The following is a 27,190-nucleotide window of genomic DNA, read 5'->3' as shown; positions in this document are numbered from 1 at the left end:
ACGTTTTAGTCAAATGAAAAAAATAAAGCCTAGCAATAACAGCCAAGTTAATGTAAATCTACTAAAAAAGCTACTAAAAAGAATTTCAGTTGTATTCATACAGTAAGGGCGCAGCTTCTCACACCAAAAACTTCTCACTGGTATGACTACTTCACCTCTGTTGGCGGGATCATGCATGCGCTGTCGGTCAATACCATGTCAGGAAGCGGGTGGGAGTGGATCATATCAAGACTGTATGAAGTGAAAAATTTAATGTGATTCAAAATTAAGAAAGGCGTAGAGCCTCGTGATCAGCAAGTAAGATATTAGTTTTATTTTAATATCCGCTGATAATGTTTGTTCATCACTTTTAACACGTTTTACACAGACTAGAATGGTCTGACCCACCCCTCTCTCACTGCGCTCACTTGGTCTCACCCATGTTGCGACCGTTTGGACAGGAGGCGTTTGAATCTGGATTCAGCAAGCGGTAAGTATAAATTTTCAACATGATAAATCAGCATTTTTGTTGTTTTCATGTCTTGCCTCACTTCTGAGTCCATGGCAAGCAGGTAGACACTATTCTTTTGAGTTACATCCATGAACAAGCAAGAGACATAAAGCTCGCTAGTTAGCTTAGCTCAAACACTGGGAGTCAATGAATAGTGCTAGCCAGCCTCTGCCTGCAGACATCATGCAGCTCTTTGGCAACTCTTAGCGGTCCTGTGTGCATGTTGTGACTCGTTTTTTGTCCGAGTTATCCTCTACTGTTGTCTTTTTATCTTCATCTACTCCTAAACAGAGGCTTTGCTGTATGAGGTCTGTGAGAAAAGTATCGTACCTTTTTATTGATCAAAAACTATATGGATTTGATTCATATGTTTTTACGTCAGCCTAGCTTGAACCTTTGTGCGCATGCGTGAGTTTTTCCACGCCTGTCGGTTGCGTCATTCGCCTGTGGGCAGGGGTCATTCCATATGAAATGAGCCAAATTGAGAACATCTTCCAGTTTTATGGTCTCAGAATTGCTCTGTTTTTTTTATATTTTGTGGTATGAGGTGTAAGATGAAGATTGCAATTCATTCCAGTTAAATATCTCCACCCATTCCGATTTTCTAGGCTGTTGAAAAAGGGGGCGTGGCAACATTAACCCTTTGTTATTGGTTTGTAAGCATTTTTAAGAGGCTCTAACTCAAAAACTAAACAAGATATCAATTTGATTTTTTCAGAATGTATTAACTCTGTCTTAAACTCTCAGAAAAAAATGATTTTTACAAACATTAACCATCCACTGGCCACACAGGATCAGTGAAAATTGAAATTTGAACAGTACTGAAGCAAAATCAGCCGAATATAGGCTCACTTTTCTCACATACCATTGAAGATAGTGCTTTTGCTTTTAGTTTTCTGGAAAGCACATGCCAGGGGCTTCCAAAGGAAGTGAACTCCAGACTGATGCTGTTATTTATTTCAGAGCAATGTTAACCCTTTTCAGCCTTGGTTGCAGGGTGGGGCACTTTTGGACCCTTTTTTGTCACCATGTGGGTATCTTCTGATTTTCAAAAACTATGTATCATCTAAAAGCCCTTGATATGTGCTGCTAGAAAAATTACCCACTGATATAAAACAAACACCCCTACACATAGAATTAAAGCCCTCTTTTCAGGGTATATCCCACTTTTTGCATATATTTTAATGTACAGTCGTATGTACATAAATGTACACAATACATAGGAGTTATGGTGCATAGTTACCTAAAATGCATAAATAATACATGTACAACAGCTCTTTTTCATTTTTTTAATTATAAAATATGTAAGCCTTGAACTAACTAATTATGTTAACATCCTAATGCATTCTGTTATTCATAATCAACCCTTGTACCTCTGGTTCTGGACAAAAAAAAAGCCCACAATTTTGCCAGGCTACTCTGTAAATATTGACTTCTACTCTGTTGCCAACTTCAGGCTGTCAAACCATGCCTGCACTCTGGAAGCTTCTTGCCTAGATAAAACATAGTTCCTTCCAAGTCCAGTGGTGTCTGGAGCATCCATCAAGAGAATGTGAGTCAAAGGTACCCAGCATTCGTCCACCCTACGAGGCCAGTGGAAATTTGAGGCTGGTCCATTTGGGTGCATAAATGAAACTTTGACATTGTCATTCTCTTGAGATTGCTCAATGATATTTGCCAACCACCAATGGCCATCATACAAGCAGGCCACATAATGACCAGGGATACAGTCTGCCAGTTTTAGAGGCTCAGGTAGGGTACCTCACTCAAATCCGACCTCCTCTTCACCCGACAAACGTTTGACGAGAATGGTACCATTCCTAGTTACACTGAAACAGTAGTTATCCCTGGTACCCAGAACTTTCTTAACCCCCTCAAATCTCTTCAGCTGCTGCTTTGAGTGCTTCTGAATATCCTCACTCTCAACAAAAATTGTCTCAACCCCCTTGATATTTAGGATATTCTGGAATACTACTTCTTGATGTATCGCTGCAGTGATGAGCTTTGGTGGGTTATAAGGGGTTAATTTTGGTTATGTTACAAGGCCTTTGCCATTTAAAAATGAAGCAACATTTTCAACACCGTCACAGAATATCAAATGTGGGAAAGTGCCTGAAAAGAAGGACATTCCGAGGGAGGCATGGGTATGGTTTAACAGTTTTGCAAACCTGTGTATTGTGTACATTTATGTACATATTACTGTACATTAGAATATATGCAAAAAGTGTGATATACCCTGAAAAGGGCTTTAATTCTATGTGTAGGGGTGTTTGTTTTATATCAGTGTGTAATTTTTCTAGCACCACATATCAAGGGCTTTTAGATGATACAAAGTTTTTAAAAATCAGAAGATACCCACATGGTGAAAAAGAGGGTCCAAAAGTGCCCCGCCCGGCAACCAAGGCTGAAAAGGGTTAACATTGCTCTGAAATAAATAACAGCATCAGTCTGGAGTTCACTTTGGCTGATTTTGCTTCAGTACCATTCAAATTTCAATTTTCACCCTGATCCTGTGTGGCCAGTGGAGGGTTAATGTTTGTAAAAATCATTTTTTTCTGAGAGTTTAAGACAGAGTTAATACATTCTGAAAAAATCAAATTGATATCTTATTTAGTTTTTGAGTTAGAGCCTCTTAAAAATGCTTACAAACCAATAACAAAGGGTTAACTTTCCCACGCCCCCTTTTTCAACAGCCTATAAAATCGGAATGGGTGGAGATATTTAACTGGAACAAAGTGCAATCTTCATCTTACACCTCATACCATAAAATATAAAAAAAACAGAGCAATTCTGAGACCATAAAACTGGAAGCCATTGGTCTTTTCATATGGAATGACCCGTAGGCTTTGAGTGAGCACTGCTCCACCCCTCTCGTCGTTGTTTCATTGCGAGGAAATGGCGGAATGATTTGGGCTTTTGTTTCCATCAGAATTTTTTCAGAAACTGTTAGAGACAGGCAGCTGGAAACCATTCGAAAAATTTATCTGGCTTTCGGTGAAAATTTTACGGGCTTCACAGAGAATAAGGACTGTTACTACAGCTTTAAGGACGCCCCACAATGGCGCACGGCAAAGGAAAGGAGACAAAGGAACACCTCTGTTTCGGAGTGCCAGGGGACAAGTTGGGACATAACTATCTCGGCTTTCAGTGCTTACCAGTCGAGTGAGTATAAGAGAAATTGTGGAGAGCTGGTCATGTCCCAACTTGTCCTCTAACACTCCAAAACGGAGGTGTTCCTTGGTCTCGCTCGATCAGCGAATCGGTCGTGACGCGCGAAGCCTCCATGCGGCTTTCCATGACAAAATCTCTTGTTAAAAGTGAAATCTGCCGGAAAATGGCTGATGTCCAGCTCTTGTGATAACCAGAGAAATTGCTCACGACGGTCCCAGCTCCACACAGCGATCCGTTTAGAAATGATGTGGTGTTTTCTGCCTCTTGATGGCGGCTCGGAGCGCCGTGCGCCGTGCGCCATTGTGGGCCGTCCTTAAAGCTGTAGTAACACTCCTTATTCTCTGTGAAGCCTGTAAAATTTTCACCGAAAGCCAGATACATTTTTCTAATGGTTTCCAGCTGCTTGTCTCTAACAGTTTCTGAAAAAATTCTGATGGAAAAAAAGCCCAAATCATTCCGCCCTGACAATGAAAATCCGACGAGGGAGCTGGACCACTCCTCCCACAAGGCGTGCTCACAGGTGAATGACGCAACCGACAGGTGTGGAAAAACTCACGCATGCGCACGAAGGTTCAAGCTTGGCTGATGTAAAAACATATGAATCAAATCCATATAGTTTTTGAAAAAAATAAAAAGGTACGATACTTTTCTCACAGACCTCGTATTTACAAGCATGTCTGTGGTGTTTTGCGCTCTTTACGTCGGTGAACGATTTGAGTCTTTTGAACGGATCTTTTAAATGAACGATGAGAACCGAATCGCAGCTGTGACTGTGAGTCGTTTGTTTTTGTAGGCAATTTGCAGTTAATAATGGCTCGTAAACAAACAGCTCACTCAGGACTGCGGGTGTGAATCAGCTCTTGTTGTTGAGGTTAAAAAGCTGTTCTAAGGAATCGACTCGCTCAAGAACGTCCTATCACGCATGCAACACCGCGCTCATGCTTCTGTGTAGGTCACCAAAAAAGTATATAATAAGATATCTGAAGATAATGCTGTACAAAAACAGTCACAACAAGTTCACAGGATCATTAAGAGTTGCTAAGATTTTATCCAATTGATTTATATATTTATCTTATATATTTTATTCTTTTTTCTTTTTTTTTTGCATATCATCATCATAAGACAGTCATGGATGGTCTGGATGATTTTACACAATCAACTCTTAATGGTAGGTCATATTTATGTGTTTAAAAAAATACTTATAAATGTGAATACTTAGTTAATTGAATTTATTGTTTTCCGTGCTGACACTACTCTCAAAAACTTCAATGTAACCTTTTAAATGTAATTTCATAAAACCGAGTTGTGTACGTTGTATTCTATATTGTCTTTTATTCATTCATCATTACATCCAACTAGAAAGAGTAAGCACAATTTACATTTTGCTCTGCCAAGTATAAAACTGCTGTATTACATTGGTATAATAAATTTATTAACAGCTTTTTATGGTTGGCCTGTCTTTACAGCTGCCAACATAGATGAGGCCTTGCTTGTCACCCTCAGCCGTGAGGAGTTAAGAGACCTTTTTCCTGGGCCAGAAAATTTTCTTAGGAGGAAACAGTTGTGGGCTCATGTTCACAAAGAGGTAAAAATTTGCCTGCTTCAATCTGAAAATACCTTGTGTAACACATGTTGTTATTACTAGGGCTGTTAGAATAATTTTTTGATATTCTATCTTAGGATGAGAACCCAACTTTACCAGACAAAGGTGGCTCTGGTGAAAAAGGAACAGTTTCTCCACCTCAAGGGACACATCCATCTCTTCGGGCATCCACTCCCTTGGTGGAGAAAACTTCAAAGAAGACCCTACAGCTTCCCAGTCCACCAGAATATGTCATCTAAATCAAATCAAAATCAAATCAGTTTTATTTATATAGCACCAAATCACAACAAACAGTTGCCCCAAGGCGCTTTATATTGTAAGGCAAGGCCATACAATAATTACAGAAAACCCCAACGGTCAAAACGACCCCCTGTGAGCAAGCACTTGGCAACAGTGGGAAGGAAAAACTCCCTTTTAACAGGAAGAAACCTCCAGCAGAACCAGGCTCAGGGAGTGGCAGTCTTCTGCTGGAACTGGTTGGGCCTGAGGGGAGAGAGCCAGGAAAAAGACATGCTGTGGAGGGGAGCAGAGATCAATCACTAATGATTAAATGCAGAGTGGTGCATACAGAGCAAAAAGAGAAAGAAACACTCAGTGCATCATGGGAACCCTCCAGCAGTCGAAGTCTATAGCAGCATAACTAAGGGATGGTTCAAGGTCACCTGATCCAGCCCTAACTATAAGGTTTAGCAAAAAGGAAAGTTTTAAGCCTAATTCTAAAAGTAGAGAGGGTGTCTGTCTCCCTGATCTGAATTGGGAGCTGGTTCCACAGGAGAGGAGCCTGAAAGCTGAAGGCTCTGCCTCCCATTCTACTCTTACAAACCCTAGGAACTACAAGTAAGCCTGCAGTCTGAGAGAGAAGCGCTCTATTGGGGTGATATGGTACTATGAGGTCCCTAAGATAAGATGGGACCTGATTATTCAAAACCTTATAAGTAAGAAGAAGAATTTTAAATTCTATTCTAGAATTAACAGGAAGCCAGTGAAGAGAGGCCAATATGGGTGAGATATGCTCTCTCCTTCTAGTCCCTGTCAGTACTCTAGCTGCAGCATTTTGAATTAACTGAAGGCTTTTCAGGGAACTTTTAGGACAACCTGATAATAATGAATTACAATAGTCCAGCCTAGAGGAAATAAATGCATGAATTAGTTTTTCAGCATCACTCTGAGACAAGACCTTTCTAATTTTAGAGATATTGCGCAAATGCAAAAAAGCAGTCCTACATATTTGTTTAATATGCGCATTGAATGACATATCCTGATCAAAAATGACTCCAAGATTTCTCACAGTATTACTAGAGGTCAGGGTCATGCCATCCAGAGTAAGGATCTGGTTAGACACCATGTTTCTAAGATTTGTGGGGACAAGTACAATAACTTCAGTTTTATCTGAGTCTAAAAGCAGGAAATTAGAGGTCATCCATGTCTTTATGTCTGTAAGACAATCCTGCAGTTTAGCTAATTGGTGTGTGTCCTCTGGCTTCATGGATAGATAAAGCTGAGTATCATCTGCGTAACAATGAAAATTTAAGCAATGCCGTCTAATAATACTGCCTAAGGGAAACATGTATAAAGTGAATAAAATTGGTCCTAGCACAGAACCTTGTGGAACTCCATAATTAACCTTAGTCTGTGAAGAAGATTCCCCATTTACATGAACAAATTGTAATCTATTAGATAAATATGATTCAAACCAACGCAGCGCATTGCCTTTAATACCTATGGCATGCTCTAATCTCTGTAATAAAATTTTATGGTCAACAGTATCAAAAGCAGCACTGAGGTCTAACAGAACAAGCACAGAAATGAGTCCACTGTCTGAGGCCATAAGAAGATTATTTGTAACCTTCACTAATGCTGTTTCTGTACAATGATGAATTCTAAAACCTGACTGAAACTCTTCAAATAGACCATTCCTCTGCAGATTATCAGTTAGCTGTTTTAGAACTACCCTTTCAAGAATTTTTGAGAGAAAAGGAAGGTTGGAGATTGGCCTATAATTAGCTAAGATAGCTGGGTCAAGTGATGGCTTTTTAAGTAATGGTTTAATTACTGCCACCTTAAAAGCCTGTGGTACATAGCCAACTAATAAAGATAGATTGATCATATTTAAGATCGAAGCATTAATTAATGGTAGGGCTTCCTTGAGCAGCCTGGTAGGAATGGGGTCTAATAGACATGTTGATGGTTTGGAGGAAGTAACTAATGAAAATAACTCAGACAGAACAATCGGAGAGAAAGAGTCTAACCAAATACCGGCATCAATGAAAGCAGCCAAAGATAACGATACGTCTTTGGGATGGTTATGAGTAATTTTTTCTCTAATAGTTAAAATTTTATTAGCAAAGAAAGTCATGAAGTCATTACTAGTTAAAGTTAAAGGAATACTCGGCTCAATAGAGCTCTGACTCTTTGTCAGCCTGGCTACAGTGCTGAAAAGAAACCTGGGGTTCTTATTTTCTTCAATTAGTGATGAGTAGTAAGATGTCCTAGCTTTACGGAGGGCTTTTTTTATAGAGCAACAGACTCTTTTTCCAGGCTAAGTGAAGATCTTCTAAATTAGTGAGACGCCATTTACTCTCCAACTTACGGGTTATCTGCTTTAAGCTGCGAGTTTGTGAGTTATACCACGGAGTCAGGCACTTCTGATTTAAGGCTCTCTTTTTCAGAGGAGCTACAGCATCCAAAGTTGTCTTCAATTAGGATGTAAAACTATTGACGAGATACTCTATCTCACTTACAGAGTTTAGGTAGCTACTCTGCCCTGTGTTGGTATATGGCATTGGAGAACATAACAAAGAAGGAATCATATTCTTAAACCTAGTTACAGCGCTTTCTGAAAGACTTCTAGTGTAATGAAACTTATTCCCCACTGCTGGGTAGTCCATCAGAGTAAATGTAAATGTTATTAAGAAATGATCAGACAGAAAGGAGTTTTCAGGGAATACTGTTAAGTCTTCAATTTCCATACCATAAGTCAGAACAAGATCTAAGATATGATTAAAGTGGTGGGTGGACTCATTTACATTTTGAGCAAAGCCAATTGAGTCTAATAATAGATTAAATGCAGTGTTGAGGCTGTCATTCTCAGCATCTGTGTGGATGTTAAAATCGCCCACTATAATTATCTTATCTGAGCCAAGCACTAAGTCAGACAAAAGGTCTGAAAATTCACAGAGAAACTCACAGTAAAGGTTCTGGAGGCATATCCATGTTTCAAGGAGCTACACAATGTATGTGATTTATTTGTTACCATAACTTCCACAAAGCAAGCATTATTGCTGTATTAACATGTACTTGCACCTTAGGTGATGGATGAGCTGCGCCGGATTCTGGATAAAGGCAACAGCACATTCGTGACTGAGGTCAAGAAGAGATGGGATGATTTCTGTTCAGTGGTGCAGTTTTATGGTGTTTGGAAGAAAGTGCTGAAGCCACGCATGAACATGGGTGGAGGTAAGTCATTGTGCTGTCTTTAATAAACCATTTAGTTCGTACAAGTCTTAAAAAATATTTTCTTATTTAAAATTTTTTTTAAATTTATTTATCTATATATTTTTTAATGTTTTTTTCTCCTTTTTTAACTGCTGTTGGAATTTTGATTTCCCTGAGGATTTTGCCAGGGAGATTTATAAAGTCATATCAAATATAATAATTGCAGGATAATTCTACTGTTCATTGAGACAAATCATTTTCTATGACCTTAAAACAAAGATGATAATGAAATTTAGACAGCAAAGACATTACACTAAAACTGAATTTATTCTGTTCTAGAGGAATACACCATCTCTCTCTTCAGAGCACTCCCCACACTCTACACCACCAAAGAAGCTTGGACATGCCAGTGAGGCATGACTTCATATCCTTTAGGTGAGAGTTTGTTCATGTATTCTTTACAGTTAATGTATGCTTGAAAGAGCTTTCACTTTGTATTTTCTCCTTTTTTAGTCCCTAAAGGTTCAACTTGAGGGTCTGTTCAAGCATTTATTTGATCTTGCTGTGGAAAATTTAACAGTTTGCCCTCTGGTGTTATTTTTTCAGAATAAAAAAATATCAGAGGTCCTGGAAATTCAAATCAGAATCAGGTTTTATTGCCAAGTACGAGGTCTATTAGAAAAGTATCCGACCTTATTATTTTTTTCAAAAACCATATGGATTTGAATCACGTGTGATTGCGTCAGACATGCTTGAACCCTCGTGCGCATGTGTAACAGGGTAATAATATCCGGGTCGAATTCCGCCAAATTAACTCAAATTACTAATTTTTTTGGTACAATAAGTTCATATTATATGTATATATACCTGTTTGGCATTGAAGAGTGAGAAGTCCATATGTCTTTGAACGCACCTCACACAGCACGCAGCTGGTGCACGGGGAGGGGCAAACTCAGTGCAGCTTGGACTGTGTGAGAGGTAAGACATATGAAACTGGGTCCTCATATTGAGCACTTTTTCTGTAAATTCACGTTCTGTCCACAATTTATTTCCAACTTTAATGGTGCAGAGGTGTCTTTTGTGTGTGTGTGAAATGTTAAATGTAAGTTTTTGGGCCAAGTGTAATGCTTTAGCTGGCACATGGTTTAAGCTAGCTGAGGGGTGCTTTGCTGTAGAGTCAATGTAAACTTACTTGCACCACACACTGCAAACGTGGCCTGTACTAATTTTATTTTACTGTTTTATTTTCTTAGTTGTGCTCTTTTATGAAGAGAAGTGTCTTGGACCACTGTGCTCACTCAAGTTTTTTTTTTATGTCCAAACAGGTATGAGTTTGACAATTGTTTTGTCTTAAATTTTCTGTTCTATTTACTGTTATGGTTGTACATAAATGTGAATGACTGTTTTTATTTTACATAATTTTACATATTTGGTTTATTCAGGTACTCAGTGCAGCTTGGACTGTGTGAGAGTTGTGCTCTTTTATGAAGAGAAGTGTCTTGGACCACTGTGCTCACTGCAGTTTTTTTTTTATGTCCAAACAGACCCAGTGCGGTTTGGACTGGGCGAGAGTAAAGACAGTCAGACCACATCCAGCTTCTGTCATCCTTCCCGCACTACTCAATAGAACACAACGCAGGGGACACCCGGTTACAATGGTGCCGTGACCCATTGGATTCCAGAAGCGTCGGTGCCAACTCGACCACCGAGGGGTGCTCAGCTATTCACAAGTTTCCTCCTAGCTCGACATTGTGCGGTTGGATGACTTTGGGTTACTGTGGTTTAGTCTAATTTCATCTCTTGGAGACAGATTTAGCGTTTTGGTGGTTATCTGCTACACTTTTACATCACATTTGATCTGTGTTTTGTTCACCATGTTCAGTAAAGTTGATTCTGGGGCAGATGATGGTGCTTCTGACGGCACAGGTGAGACACATGTGGGGATTGGGAGGGGCTGGTTTAGAGATGTTACCCAGACCCCCCGAGTGGGCATGTTGAGAACGCCTAGGTTCAGTTCTACTCGAGTACAGCCTCCGCAAGTTGATTTGAACCCACGTGTTGTTGGTGATTTTGAGTTTGGCACTTTAATATCAGACTTAGCTAATCAAATTGGTCAGTCTATTGCTGCTCAGCTGCAGAGCAATATCGGCTCACGTTCGCAGCCTAATGATACCTTTCAAACAGCTCAGAACAGCACACCTTCTGAATTGAATCTGTCTGGTGTTAAACTCATTATGCAGTCTGATGTTAAAGACCCACCTGTCTTTAGAGGGGATGGAAGTGACAAATGTTCTGTAAATGAGTGGGTTGAAATGGTAGAGCTTTACCTCACAAAGAGAGCAATACCAGTACAACAGCAACAATCTGAGGTATTAGCTAAGTTACTTGGGAAAGCTAGAGATGTGGTGAAGGTTACTCTACGCAACCAGTCCTTACCATATGACTCCCAGGCACCTAGTGTAATATTTGATATACTAAAACAGAACTTCGGTGAGTTAGCATACTCCGCCATGCCCATGGCTGACTTTTACAACACTAGGCCACTCCCAAATGAAAGTGTGATGGAGTACTGGATCCGACTGAACAAAGCTATTGACATTGCTCATGAGTGCCTACGGAGACATGGTAGGGGTGTTGAGGACCCGGGCCGTGAAGTCTCGATGATGTTCATTAAATACTGCCCAAATCCAGTTCTCGCCAACAGACTGAGTTTTAAAGCTGCGGAGGAGTGGACAACAAGTGAAGTACAGGAGCGTATCAGTACATTCCAGAGGGAAACCAGAGCTAATAGCCATGAACAACTCCCCTCAAATAGTCTCGTTCCATGCCATTCCCAGTCTGCGGTGGTCCAGGAGCGGCCCGGTACACACCGGGAACAAGTGAACGCATGCACACAATGTTTTCCAGCTTCATTGTGTCCTGTCTCCATGCAGGTGACCACCCAAACACCCACTGTTGTTACCCAAGCCCCGGTGAGGGCGGGCCCCTACCAGCAGCTCCAGCCCTCATCAGTGGCCCATGCTGCGGTGCCAACAGTCTCGCCTGTCCCGCAGCGACCGATATCATCCACACCTCAGCCTCAGTTTGCAGTCAGCTCAGCGGCGAACCCTCCAGCTATTGTTACGTCACCGTCAGTGGATTTAGAGGGTGTACGCTCTCTGATGAGCCTATTGGACTGTCTAGTCACACGCTATAACTCAGAACCATACAGCTCAGCCCACCATGCAACAGTTGATTGCCCTCCCAGATTTTGCAAAGTCTGTAATGACCCAGCCCACTCGACACTGTCACACTGCAGGAGAAACAATCTCTGCCTGGCATGCTTCTCCCCAGGCCACTGGAAAAAGAACTGCCCTCGGCGGGGTCAAAGACCGGCACCAAACCTGATTCAGGACACTGTGAACCAGCACCAGCCTGCGGGAAACTAGGACACCCACATTCGGAGAGGGGCAGTGTGGGTGAAGCACAGACAACCCTCATTAATGTACCAGATCAGGAGCTTCTCTATGTCAACGCATGCTCTGCTGCTCCGGAGGGATACCAAGTTGTGGTCCAGGGGACAGCTGTGGTCCCAGCCTTCAGTGAGTTGTTCTACACCCAGGTCCAAGTAAATGACAATGTTGAGATAAAGGGTATGATCGACTCGGGGTCAATGGCTTGCACATTAAGTGAGGCAGCAGAGGCCAGGCTGTTGGAAAAAGGAGCCATGACTGGAGAGCCCAAGTCGGCGGAGCGGTCTTGCTGGTTGGATGTGGCGGAAAGCAGACACACCCAAAGTGTGTACATGATCTGACACTCTCTTTATATGGGATGAAGTGTGTTGTACCAGTCCTGGTGGTTCCCGGCCAAAGGGATGATCTGATTATTGGTTCAAATGTCTTGAAAAAGCTAATGAGTGTTCTGAAGAATGACGACGACTATTGGAGACACATCTCAGATGGGAGCAGGTACTCTCTCCCTGATTATGAACACTTTCTTGATATCATGTCCTGTTCAGTCAGATGGAAGGGGGAGGCTTCGCCAGATGTCATTGGCGCAGTGAAGCTGCCCCGGGCTGTCACGCTTCTCCCACAGCAAGAACACCTGGTGTGGGGCAAGCTGCCCAACGACACCCCAGTGTCCCCAGGCAGTACCATTCTGGTGGAGCCCTGTTCTTCCAAAACCAGCCCAAGGAACATATTGGTGGGGCGCGTCATCACTGCTATGTACGGTGACAAGTGGGTTCCCATGAAAATCACAAACCTCTCAACCCAACCAGTAACTCTCAAGCGCAATTCTAAGATTGCAAATGTGTCACCATGTCTTGCGGTTGAGGACTTGAATCTAAGTCAATGCCACAGCACGTTCAATGATGGTCTCAGTGATGCAAAGAAACCAGCTGCCTCAGAAGCGGATCTCAAAGCCAGGCTCGCTAAATTGGGCTTAAGCGACCTCGACATCGACTCATGCCAGGCCAGTTTTCAATCCAAACAAAAGCGTGTGGATCTAGTGGAACAGTTCGAGACCATCTTTTCGCGGCACCCACTTGATTGTGGGGAGGGTAAGGGTTTCGTCCACCGTATCCATCTGACTGACGAGAGACCCTTCCGTATGCCTTATCGCAGAGTTCCTCCAGCCCACTACCAAAAACTGCGTCAAGTTCTGTCTGATATGGAAGAGAGAGAAATCATACGCAAGTCCGTGAGCGAGTATGCATCTCCCCTAGTCATGGTTTGGAAGAAGGATGGCAGTTTGAGAATTTGCACTGACTTCAGATGGCTGAACGCACGAACACTGAAAGATGCACACCCACTCCCACACCAGGCTGATTGTCTCGCATCACTCAGTGGCAATGCATTCTTCAGCACGATGGACTTAACCTCAGGGTTCTATAACATCCCCATGTGCGAAGGCGACAAGCGTTTCACAGCCTTCACTACACCAGTTGGACTCTACGAATACAACAGAATGCCCCAGGGGCTCTGTAACAGCCCTGCATCGTTCATGCGCATGATGTTGAGTATTTTTGGTGACCTCAACTTCACCAGCTTACTCTGTTACCTGGACGATTTGCTGGTCTTTGCGCCAACCGAGGAGGAAGCCCTCGAGAGATTGCATGTTGTATTTGAGAGGCTGAGAGACAACCATCTTAAGCTGAGCCCAAAGAAATGTTGCCTCCTACGCAAGTCAGTCAAGTTTTTGGGACACTTTATAGATCGAAAAGGAGTTTCCGTTGATCCGTCCAGGGTGGAAGTGATTTCCAGGATGCCCAAAGAGACCCTGATGGAAGAGGATGGATGTACGCCTTCAGTGAGAAAAGTGAAGTCCTTCCTGGGCATGGTTTTCTTTTACCAAAGCTTCATTCCCCGATGTTCAGCCATAGCCAAACCGCTGTTTGCCTTAACATCCGGATCAATGAGAAAGGGCAGGCATCCACAGTCGAGAAAAGGGGCTGGCACATTCAGGAAATTGACACCAACAGACTGGACTTCGGCCTGTGAGGAGGCCTTCGAGAAGCTGAAGAGTGAGCTTCTCGGATGTGCTGTGATGGCCCACCCTGACTTCGACAAGCCCTTTATTCTGTCAGTTGATGCGTCCCTAGACGGCCTCGGGGCAGCTTTATCGCAACTTCCCATCGGTGAAGATAAGGCTCGTCCTATTGCGTTTGCGAGTAAGACCTTAAGCAAGTCGCAACAGAGATACCCTGCCCACCGACTTGAGTTCATGGCCCTGAAGTGGAGCATCACTGAGAAGTTCAGTCACTGCTTGAAGGGGCACAGGTTCACAGTATGGACCGATAACAATCCCTTGAGTCATGTGCTGACCAAGCCTAAGCTGGATGCTTATGAACAGAGGTGGGTGGCCAAGCTTTCAGCCTATGATTTTGACCTGAAGTATATCCCAGGTCCCAGGAACGTTGTGGCTGATGCTTTGAGTCGTGAACCCTTTGCATCACCTATCGGCGAGAGACTCTTGACGGAACCATACAGTCGGTTGGTCCAGGAGGCAGATGGAGCTGAGGTGGATGTGGTGCATAATGCTTTCCGATTGGGCCTACAGTGCAACCAGGCTATCCGGTACCACCAGCTGACTGGTTATACCCAGAGTTCAGTCAATTCTCTAGCAGTCAGGGCTATACTTCAACACCATGATGATTGGCAAAGTGGCGTTGAGACTCAAGCTGTGCAGTCATTGCAATCTCCAGGCGCTGAACCCCTGCCTTCTCTAACTTTGCGCGAGCTTGAGGAACACCAGAGTCAGGATCCTAATGTGTCTAAGCTGCTGCCTTTTGTCATGCGCAAAATACGCCCATCAAGACGTGAGAGGTCTGGATTTGGTGCCAGTCAGCTTACCCTTTTAAAGTCCTGGGACCGACTCAGAATCAGAGAAGGTATACTGTACCGTGAGTGTAAAGACCCTCTGACCAAAGTTAAGAGACTACAGTTCATTTTGCCAGTGAGTCTTAAGGACAGAGCCTTGGAAGGTATCCATGATTTGGCGGGTCACCAGGGCCAGACTAGGACTCTCCACCTCGCCCGGCAAAGATTCTTCTGGCCGAACATGGAACGAGACATCATTGAGTATGTCCGTCGCTGTCCTCGCTGCGTCCTCGCCAAGACACCGGAACCAGCGGCCCGTGCCCCATTGGAGAGCATAAAGTCAACTGCTCCTATGGAACTCGTTTGCATTGACTTCTGGTCAGCGGAAGACAAGAACAAACACTCCGTGGATGTATTGGTAGTGACGGACCACTTCACTAAGATGGCTCACGCCTTTCCCTGCCGCAACCAGTCTGCCAAGCAAGTGGCCAAGAGGCTTTGGGACAATGTGTTCTGCATTTATGGGTTCCCAAGAAGAGTTCATTCTGATCAGGGCGCCAATTTTGAAAGTGAGCTGGTGTCGGAGCTTCTACGTCTGTCCGGGGTGGCCAAGTCACATACCACCGCCTACCACCCTATGGGCAATGGGGGTACCGAACGCTTTAACCGTACCCTCGGGAGCATGATAAGAGCCCTCCCCCTAAGATCTAAGCAAGAGTGGCCCCAGCAAATTCAGACGCTTACCTTTGCTTACAATGCCACCACCCATGAGACCACAGGCTTCGCTCCTTTTTACCTGATGTTCGGGCGCATTCCTTGGCTTCCAGTTGACGTCGTGTTCCAGTCAGTCCTCCATGACTCAAGCGTTGCAGATTTCAGCACCTATTCAAGTACTCTCCTCGCAAACCTTGCAGATGCTGCCAGAATAGCCCAACAACATGCCTCTCAACAGCAGAAACGGCAAGTGAGTCAGTATAACAAGAAAGTCAAGGGTGTTGCTCTCCAGATCGGCGACAGGGTGCTGCTAGCCAACAGGGGCGAGCGTGGAAAAAAGAAACTGGCAGATAAGTGGGAGCCCACAGTCTACACAGTCGTGGATAGACAACCAGAGATCCATGTCTACAAAATAAGAAACTCCAATGGGCATTGCAAAGTCGTGCACCGAAACTTGCTATTGGATGTGAACTTTCTCCCAGTCGATGGACCCAATGAGCTTGATGCAGTGGATGCCTCAGGGGAGTGTGACTCTGAGAGCCTGGACCAGAGTGACGTAGACAGCTTACAGGCGGAATGTCCAAGGGAACATGCATCTTCGTGGGTTATGTCAAGATGTAGTCAAGGCTCCTTTGAAGGTTCTGAGGTGGATGCTGATGAGTTGGTCGACACAAGATCCTATCGTGCTGTGGCAGACGTGAAGGAGGATGTTACCTTTGATCCTCAGCCAACCTCTGACTGCTCGGTGGGCAGCTCACCAGATATTGTCTTTGACCATCTTACAGCTTCTGACCTCATACCCACAGACCTGCTGACTGACCCTGCCCATCCTCCTGACTTGGACCAGACTAATCCTGACCCTGACAGTGGACCTGGACTACCCTTGGGCCCCACTTCTCCCCCGGGACGAGTAGTTACTAGGGCAGGACGTGTTATTAGACCCTCAACACGACTTATTGAGACGATGGTTCAGAAACCTGTAGTATGGGAGTTGTTACTGCCAACGTGGGTTGAAACCACGGTCTAAGTGGTTCTCTTCGTTGTCTGTTTTTTGTGCCTCGTTACACTATTTTGATTGGACCAGTTTGTTATGGGGTGTAGGCTGCACCTCTGTAGTCCAAGAGGGTTAATAGGCCTGATCAACCTGTTAATACCTTTTGATCTGTCTGTCAGATATATTTCAAGTCTAATTTCAGGGATTAGATCCTTGTGGTGTCTGGTCTGTAATCTTGCGGTGTGTAACGAATGTTTGTTGAATTTGGTGGAATTCTAGGAGGGGTGAATGTAACAGGGTAATAATATCCGGGTCGAATTCCGCCAAATTAACTCAAATTACTCATTTTTTTGGTACAATAAGTTCATATTATATGTATATATACCTTTTTGGCATTGAAGAGTGAGAAGTCCATATGTCTTTGAACGCACCTCACACAGCACGCAGCTGGTGCACGGGGAGGGGCAAACTCAGTGCAGCTTGGACTGTGTGAGAGGTAAGACATATGAAACTGGGTCCTCATATTGAGCACTTTTTCTGTAAATTCACGTTCTGTCCACGATTTATTTCCAACTTTAATGGTGCAGAGGTGTCTTTTGTGTGTGTGTGAAATGTTAAATGTAAGTTTTTGGGCCAAGTGTAATGCTTTAGCTGGCACATGGTTTAAGCTAGCTGAGGGGTGCTTTGCTGTAGAGTCAATGTAAACTTACTTGCACCACACACTGCAAACGTGGCCTGTACTAATTTTATTTTACTGTTTTATTTTCTTAGTTGTGCTCTTTTATGAAGAGAAGTGTCTTGGACCACTGTGCTCACTCAAGTTTTTTTTTTATGTCCAAACAGGTATGAGTTTGACAATTGTTTTGTCTTAAATTTTCTGTTCTATTTACTGTTATGGTTGTACATAAATGTGAATGACTGTTTTTATTTTACATAATTTTACATATTTGGTTTATTCAGGTACTCAGTGCAGCTTGGACTGTGTGAGAGTTGTGCTCTTTTATGAAGAGAAGTGTCGTGGACCACTGTGCTCACTGCAGTTTTTTTTTTATGTCCAAACAGACCCAGTGCAGTTTGGACTGGGCGAGAGTAAAGACAGTCAGACCACATCCAGCTTCTGTCATCCTTCCTGCACTACTCAATAGAACACAACGCAGGGGACACCCGGTTACACATGCGTGAATTTTTCCACGCCTGTCGGTTGCGTCATTCGCCTGTGAGCAGGCTTTGAGTGAGGAGTGGTCCAGCCCCCTCGTCGGATTTTCATTGTCAGGAAATGTCGGAATGATTTGGGCTTTTTTTTCCATCAGAATGTTTTCAGAAACTGTTAGAGACTGGCAGCTGGAAACCATTAGAAAAATTTATCTGGCTTTCGGTGAAAATGTTATGGCCTTGGTAGAGAATAAGGAGTGTTACTCGACAGGCTGAACGACCATTTCATTTCTAAACGGATGGCTGTCTGGATCCGTGACCATCGTGTGCCATTTCTCTGGTTATCACAAGAGCTGGACATCAACCATTTTCTGGCAGATTTCACTTTTAACAAGAGATTTTGTCATGGAAAGCTGAGCGGAGGCTTTGAGCGTCACGATGGATTCGCTACTGGAGCGAGACAAAACCACCTCCGTTTTGGTCTCACAGGACGGCTTTGAGATGGCATTCAGACAGCTGTCAGTGGTTTTTCCATCAAGTGATTATCTGAGAAATTGTGGATGTGCCTGGACATGCCAGAACATGTCCCGTGAGGCTTCATCACGGCGTTGCTGTGCGCCATGCAGCACCGCTTCCGAAGCCTCCGCTCCTCTTTCCATGACAAAAACTCCTGTAACAGTGGAATGTGCCGTTCATTTCCAAACTGGACGCTGTGTTTTATCCGGGACGTCGTCTGACTAGCACAGGAATTGTGAAAAGACGTGGACATCAGCACTTTTTCGGCACATTGAGACAGACGTGCAGAGGAATTCTGCGCGTCACGGCGGTCCGACGAGGGGGCTGGACCACTTGATTTGATTCTGGTAACTGTTCTCTCTTGTACAAAGTACTAAAGAGCTCAGTACAGTGCTGTCTTAATAAATAACATAATCTACACTTTGAAATAGTTTGCCTTGCCATGATAAAAATGACACCTTAACACCTAAACACAGATCTTTAACAAAGAAAGCATTGTTAATATGACTTTATTTGTAATAACCCATTAAGCTAATATGACCTAGTAATAACAATAATAAAGCTATGCAAGTGACAATATAGCTTTCTGACACTAGTAGAGCACAAATCATCAGTTTTCCTGATTTATCAACTTAAACGGATTTAATATTCAAATAATTAGATATAAAAGAGGGTACCAAACCATGTAAATAAAAGAATTGTGCCTAACAATCACAGTTGTTAGGTAGCAGTTGACTGCTCAGGTATTTTTGATATCTGCTCCATCCTAACAAAAATTTATTTTGTTTGTTCTTGCTGTTTAGCCAACAGAAGATCCTGCGGTTTACCTCCAGAAAAGACCTCTCTTCAGTCCTGTGTTGCTTTTTGACGGGTCCTGTTGTCTTGTGGCCGTTGGAACCACACCCAAAGTCACGGTTTGTCAGTCACGGTTTGCTCTATCTGATGGCTTACTACTACACCATGCATCTTACCTATCCAAAGTGTGTGGCAGCTCTTTTGTCTATCATTCAGACAGAATTCTTGAAGGACAGTATCCATGAGCGAGACGCCACTGGCTCATACAAAAAAGCCATGGCAGAATGGAAAGACTTTGTTGAGAAGTAGTAGTGTTTAAAGAAACACCGCAACCTTTTTGATGTTTTGTGTCTTACCTGAGTCCCCAGCCCATAACAAGCAGGTAGACTCCATTCTTTTGACTGTGATACAGTAATGAGTACCAGACGGACAAAGATATCTGACTGCTAGCTTAGCTTAGCTCAAACGCTGAGAGTATTTGGGTAATTCCTCTACATACAGTCATCAGATACCTTTAGACGATCCTTCGTGCTTTTTGTTATTTTTATTGACTGGGTGATGTAATGTTATCATTTTTTTTTTACTAAGATTAGCATTAGCATAATTAAGCTGAACGGCTCATGCGCAAAACCTTGATGATTTGCTGAGAATCACTTCCACTGTGGTTTGTGCATGTGCCACACGGCTTAATTTTGTGTTTCTTTAAAACATTAATTTAAATGCTAATCTAGGTTTAAAAATCGAATGACAGTAGGTAGAGGTATTACACATATACTCAATGTGTTCAAGCTAAACTAAGCTAACGGTCAGCTATCTGTGTCCATTACTGTAATCACAGTTTAAAGAATGGTGTCTACCAGCTTGTCATGGACTGGAGACTGAGGTAATGCATAAAATGTCAAAAATGTTGAGTGTTACTTCAAATTGGCTGTGGTGACTTTCATGCCTATGTTTTAAGTTTTGACATGACAGCCTGGAAATTCTGTTCAATAAAATGAGCTCCAGTTAACAGTCAAAATGTTTTACGTTTAAAAAACATTTGTTTTTACGTTTTTTAAACGTTTTGAGCACTATTCTTTGGTTTCTTGAATTTGGAGAAAATGCTAAGTCTTGTTTAAAGACAAAAACTATTAATAAGTATTCTTGGATTCAGAGGAATAATCTTGTAAAGGTTCTCTAGTTTTAAGATTTTTTCAGTCAAATTGAGAAAGATATGAACTTAGAGCTATTCACAGGCTAGTTTTGAGTTTATTTGACTTAATAAAGCTCATAATAAGTGTCTGAACACTTATTTTAAGACATTTCTCACTTTTCTAAAGCTTAGTTATTTTGTCTTATTTCAAGAAATCTTGCCAAGTCTAATTATCTCACTGCACTGGCAGATAATTTCACTTGTTTCTAGTCTAAATCTTCTCAAATCAAGTTATTTTTTCCTTAAACCTAGACCAATAACTTTTGCAGTGTAACAAACTGGCTATAGTAAAATTCAGAGGACATTCAAAAGACCAAGCAGTAAATGTCTATGAAGGAAACAATCAGGCAGACATGGCAGCAAAGGCAGTTGCAGGATACCAAGAAGAGTTGATTATGTACTCAGAAGAGGAAGAAGCCGAGTTGCAGGGACACACATTAACAAAGTGGGATGTGTGTGAAATGCAAGATGATGCAGGAGCATATGAAAAATCAGTGTGGAAACAATATGGAGCAATCGAAAAGGACAGACTTTGGAGATTTATTGATGGGAGAATCTGCTTACCATCAGCATTGGCACATATCATAATTGATGGAGCACATGGTCTGGCTCATTTGTCAAGAAGGAAGACAGATAAAACTGTGTCAGAACACTGGTGGCATGTCTGGAGTACAATGCACGTCCAGGCATGACCCCCACAATGGGGTCATATCCGGTGCCAACTGCTCCTTTTCAGGACATAGTAATTGACTACACAGACATGGGCCCAGAAAACCAAACTCAAGGTTACAGGTACTTGCTGGTCATTGTTGATTGCTATACAAAGTGGGTAGAGGCCATCCCCACCAAAAAGGAAGATGCTGCATCAGTGTGCAAATATCTGATCAATCAGTTCATAGGAAGGACTTTTCCCAATCCAGCTGCCACTGGCATAAGGGGGACGCCCCTAGATGTCAACCAAATACAACACACTATCTATTATTTGCTACTAACTGTATTGGTCGCCTTACTCTCGTTCCAGGTGCAGCAACGAGAAGGCAATCCTCCACAGGGACCTGCGGGGAATAAAGTAGATCCAGGAGATTGGATCTGGTTGAAGGTAATTGTGGGACCTGACTGTTGTACATTCATTCCAGACAATTCAGGTGACAGTGGTGTCATTGCTCAAACCAAAGCTAATCTAACTCGAATTCGGGATGCAATTGAAAAGGGATATGTGCAAGATGAAGGGGGATTTTTTAACTGGTTATTTTCAGGAGGTTGAAGACAATGGATGATCAAGATGGCTATGATATTTCTGTTTGTGTTCTTAGTAATGACAATGATTGCATCATTATGTCTAATGAACATGGAGTATGTAACATTATTATTATGTCTAATGAACATGGATTATTATAACTAATGAACATGGATTATATAACATGCATTATTATGTGTAATGTACATGGATTATTTAACATGGATTATTATAACTAATGAACATGGATTATGTAACGTGCATCATTATGTCTAATGAACATGGATTATGTAACATTATTAATGCTAATGTACATGGATTATGTAACATTATTATTATGTCTAATGTACATAAATTATGTAACATTATTATTATGTCTAATGAACATGGATTATTATAACTAATGAACATGGATTATGTAACATGCATTATTATGTCTAATGTACATGGATTATTTAACATGGATTACTATAACTAATGAACATGGATTATGTAACGTGCATCATTATGTCTAATGAACATGGATTATGTAACATTATTATGTCTAATGAACATGGATTATGTAACATTATTATTATGTCTAATGTACATGGATTATTTAACATGGATTATTATAACTAATGAACATGGATTATGTAACGTGCATCATTATGTCTAATGAACATGGATTATTTAACATGGATTATTATAACTAATGAACATGGATTATGTAACATGCATTATTATGTCTAATGTACATGGATTATTTAACATGGATTATTATAACTAATGAACATGGATTATGTAACATGCATTATTATGTCTAATGTACATGGATTATTTAACATGGATTATTATAACTAATGAACATGGATTATGTAACATGCATCATTATGTCTAATGAACATGTATTATGTAACATTATGATTATGTCTAATGAACATGGATTATTATATCTAATGAACATGGATTATGTAATATTATGTCTAATGAACATGTATTATGTAACATGCATCATTATGTCTAATGAACATGTATTATGTAACATGGATTATTATAAATAATGAACATGGATTATGTAACATGGATTATGTCTAATGAACATGGATTATTTAACATGGATTATTATAACTAATGAACATGGATTATGTAACATGGATTATGTCTAATGAACATGGATTATTTAACATGGATTATTATAACTAATGAACATGGATTATGTAACATGCATTATTATGTCTAATGTACATGAATTATTTAACATGGATTATTATAACTAATGAACATGAATTATGTAACATGCATTATTATGTCTAATGTACATGGATTATTTAACATGGATTATTATAACGAATGAACATGGATTATGTAACATGCATCATTATGTCTAATGAACATGTATTATGTAACATTATTATTATGTCTAATGAACATGGATTATGTAACATTATTGTTATGTCTAATGAACATGGATTATGTAACATCGATTATTATAACTAATGAACATGGATTATGTAACATTATTATTATGTCTAATGAACATGGATTATGTAACATGCATTATTATGTCTAATGTACATGGATTATACAACATGGATTATTATAACTAATGAACATGGATTATGTAACATTATTATTATGTCTAATGAACATGGATTATGTAACATTATTATTATGTCTAATGAACATGGATTATTATATCTAATGAACATGGATTATGTAACATGCATTATTATGTCTAATGTACATGGATTATTTAACATGGATTATTATAACTAATGAACATTGTTCTGTGCGCCGACACGGTTTGGAGGACCCGAACTAGCGTTAAAAGAACAGAGAGCGGTTCAAAGAAAACAGATTTATTAACCAACTGTGTAATAATGTGCAAAAGGGAGCAGCGGTCTGGCATGGGAGGACGGCACGCGCAAATGGGCCGGAGCCACAAATGTTCTGGACTCAGGAACCCTGCCAACACCCCCCCAGGCGGCTGCACGGACCACCGAGTCTGTGAAGAGGAGAATGAGGTTAGTCAGCCCAAACCTTCAACTCAGAGGGAAGTTCACTCAAGCATATACTCAGCAAACACTTCCAGGCTTAAGTTAAAGGTAGCTCGTCACAGCAAGTGCCAACCAACAATTTCCATGAACGGCGGTGAGGAGCGAACCAAACAATTAATGTAACACGCTCAATTACAGCTGTTAATTATTAGAAACCATAAACATTAAGGTACCTCAGGAAGTGTGCAGTACAGCTTGAGAACCTCACTGCTCCTCTCTCACAGACACGTGCGTCAAACCTGGAGCGGTCCTCAGCGTCTGTTGTAACAAGGCTGATCTCTCCACGTCAGCCTCCCACGGATGGCACAAAGGTAATCCTCTGGCAAAGAAGCCCTGTATCTTCAGGGCTTAAATCCAGCAGGCCTCATCACGGAATGCACTCCAGCTGTTCTGTTGATCTGCACGTGTAGACAGGCAGCAGGTGCAGGCAATGAGTGAGGTTCTCTGATCCTCTGCACACTTCACCTCTTCTCAACTCAGGACCAAACGCAAACCACCTGGGGAGACACAGAGAAAGCAGGCCCAGCCAAACACCCCCCACTCCATGACAATAACCCCCCCAGAACCACCTGGGGAGACACAGAGAAAAACAGGGCCAGCCAAACACCCCCCAATCCATGACGGTAGCCAAACACCCCCCAATCCATGACAATAACCCCCCCCAGAACCACCTGGGGAGACACAGAGAAAAACAGGGCCAGCCAAACACCCCCAATCCATGACAATACCCCCCCCCCCCACCCCCCAGAACCACCTGGGGAGACACAGAGAAAAACAGGGCCAGCCAAACACCCCCCAATCCATGACAATAACCCCCCCCCCCAGAACCACCTGGGGAGACACAGAGAAAAATAGGGCCAGCCAACCCCCCCCAATCCATGACAATAACCCCCCCCCAGAACCACCTGGGGAGACACAGAGAAAAATAGGGCCAGCCAAACACCCCCCAATCCATGACAATAACCCCACCCCCCAGAACCACCTGGGGAGACACAGAGAAAAACAGGGCCAGCCAAACACCCCCCAATCCATGACAATAACCCCCCCCCCCAGAACCACCTGGGGAGACACAGAGAAAAATAGGGCCAGCCAAACACCCCCCAATCCATGACAATAACCCCCCCCCCCCCCCCCCCAGAACCACCTGGGGAGACACAGAGAAAAACAGGGCCAGCCAAACACCCCCCAATCCATGACGGTAGCCAAACACCCCCCACTCCATGACAATAACCCCCCCCAGAACCACCTGGGGAGACACAGAAAAACAGGGCCAGCCAAACACCCCCCAATCCATGACAATAACCCCCCCCAGAACCACCTGGGGAGACACAGAGAAAAACAGGGCCAGCCAAACACCCCCCAATCCATGACAATAACCCCCCCCAGAACCACCTGGGGAGACACAGAGAAAAACAGGGCCAGCCAAACACCCCCCACTCCATGACAATAACCCCCCCCCCAGAACCACCTGGGGAGACACAGAGAAAAACAGGGCCAGCCAAACACCCCCCAATCCATGACAATAACCCCCCCCAGAACCACCTGGGGAGACACAGAGAAAAACAGGGCCAGCCAAACACCCCCCAATCCATGACAATAACCCCCCCCAGAACCACCTGGGGAGACACAGAGAAAAACAGGGCCCTCCAAACACCCCCCACTCCATGACGGTAGCCAAACACCCCCCACTCCATGACAATAACCCCCCCCCCCCCCAGAACCACCTGGGGAGACACAGAGAAAAACAGGGCCAGCCAAACCCCCCAATCCATAACAGAACATGGATTATTTCCATGTTCATGTTGTTTGTATATTTGGTTCTGATGTTTGTTTTATTTATATTTTAATTGTGTCATGTTTTATGTTATAGTTATATTCTGCTTTTAGTGTTTTTATTGTACAAATTGATTTATTACATGTGCAAATTAAACTTTTATATACATACACAACCATAGATAGTGTATTACTGGACTTCTCGGAAATAAACCTGTTGTGTCTGATGATTTGTGGACGTTCATGCTGCTTATATGGTTGAAAATTAACCTTTAAAATGGATATTTGTGACTTTAATCCAGCATGAACGTCCACAAATCATCAGCCACAAGGGGGTCATTCCCATTAAAAAAAAAAATAAATAAATAAAAATTTATCAAATCCATCAAATGTGAAATGATAATTCTGTATCAGAATCCACATAAATACTTTCGTATGGTAGCTTAAATTCACCCAGTTCAACATCGTCATCAGTACGCGACTTTCTCTCGCTCTCAGCTAACAGCGCCATTATTGACATCCGCATAGCAGCGCGTGCAGCCGGTCAGGGCACGGAGTAATACATTAAATGTGAAACGGTCGAATACTTTGCGTCCTTACATCTGATATTATAGTCTGAAATCTCACACCAGAAATCTGATTAACCAATCAGATTTGTGGAAAATATGTAATTGGATTAGAATCTGCAATAACAGACTCTCATGTACGTATCTTACATCTTATATTTTATTTATTTTTGACTCCAATGTTGCAATCTGGATTGTTCCAAGAAAGGTTTGTTGTACAACTTGCAGTGATAATAAATACTGCTGTAAATGAGCCGTCTGTTCTTGTGGCAGCTTTACTCGCACCCTAAAACTTCTCTGGAATCCGGGATAGGTGGGAGGTGATAGCTTTGCTGGTGAAGATGAAGTTTTCATCTATCAGCCCTATTGACCTCAGACTGGGGCGACGGTTCATCTTTCAGCAGAACAATGATGATATTTATTTGGGACAAAACAGCTGAATCTATTGAGCATTCTAATGTCTGGCACTGCTTTAAACCTGATCACCGGCAGTCCGTTTGTTCCACACTGCCATCTTCACACACACTTTGACACTCCTTGATGGTTGGTGCTTGATGAAGTCGTGTTTGATGTATGTTGAGGACTGCAACATTTTTCCGGCTCACATGAAGCTGTGAAGTTCACAGCTCTGTCCCACTTCCAAAATTCTGATGAAGAAATTAAATATAAGATCTCCAGCCTCCTGTGACCTTTAATAAGGAACTGGATATAGAAAATGAATGAATGAATGAATGAATGATCGCATCTATATCTTAATCTTTGTCCAAGTTCAAAGACCAGGCGAAAATATAAGAAAAAAGTACACAATTCGAAAATTAATTGAAAACAGCAAGTGATGACCAAAAAAAAAAGCAATTTTTTTTTATTGTGGTTTATTTATTTGTTTCATATAGTGCCCATTGTGAATTGTGCTCCTGGCAAATGACAGGTCACAGAAACATTTACATATTAAAAACAAACAAATAATTGAGTTATTTAACATTATGTAGAAGAGGACCACCCGTGATACTGCTCCAAAGAAGTGTTAAATGAACTCAATGAATCAATCAATTTTTTTTTTTATATAGCACCAAATCACAACAAACAGTTGCCCCAAGGCGCTTTATATTGTAAGGCAAGGCCATACAATAATTATGTAAAACCCCAACGGTCAAAACGACCCCCTGTGAGCAAGCACTTGGCTACAGTGGGAAGGAAAAACTCCCTTTTAACAG

The 27,190-nt window shown here is 42.2% G+C and overlaps 2 long non-coding RNA genes across 2 annotated transcripts; both read left to right on the top strand.

Moving 5' to 3' along the window:
• The first annotated feature begins 429 nt into the window (after positions 1 to 429).
• Positions 430 to 5,480, top strand: LOC117528602. The gene is made up of 4 exons (XR_004565831.1): positions 430 to 469; positions 4,784 to 4,829; positions 5,128 to 5,246; positions 5,342 to 5,480. It is a non-coding gene; the product is annotated as an uncharacterized LOC117528602 (long non-coding RNA).
• A 2,933-nt stretch (positions 5,481 to 8,413) lies between these two features.
• LOC117528604 lies at positions 8,414 to 21,691 on the top strand. Its single transcript, XR_004565832.1, has 4 exons — positions 8,414 to 8,720; positions 9,039 to 9,134; positions 19,178 to 19,288; positions 21,383 to 21,691. It is a non-coding gene; the product is annotated as an uncharacterized LOC117528604 (long non-coding RNA).
• Positions 21,692 to 27,190: the final 5,499 nt, after the last annotated feature.

Source organism: Thalassophryne amazonica, chromosome 16 (genome assembly GCF_902500255.1).
Source record: "Thalassophryne amazonica chromosome 16, fThaAma1.1, whole genome shotgun sequence".
NCBI classification, from domain to species: Eukaryota; Metazoa; Chordata; class Actinopteri; order Batrachoidiformes; family Batrachoididae; genus Thalassophryne; species Thalassophryne amazonica.
This window is presented reverse-complemented; position numbering and strand designations above follow the sequence as displayed.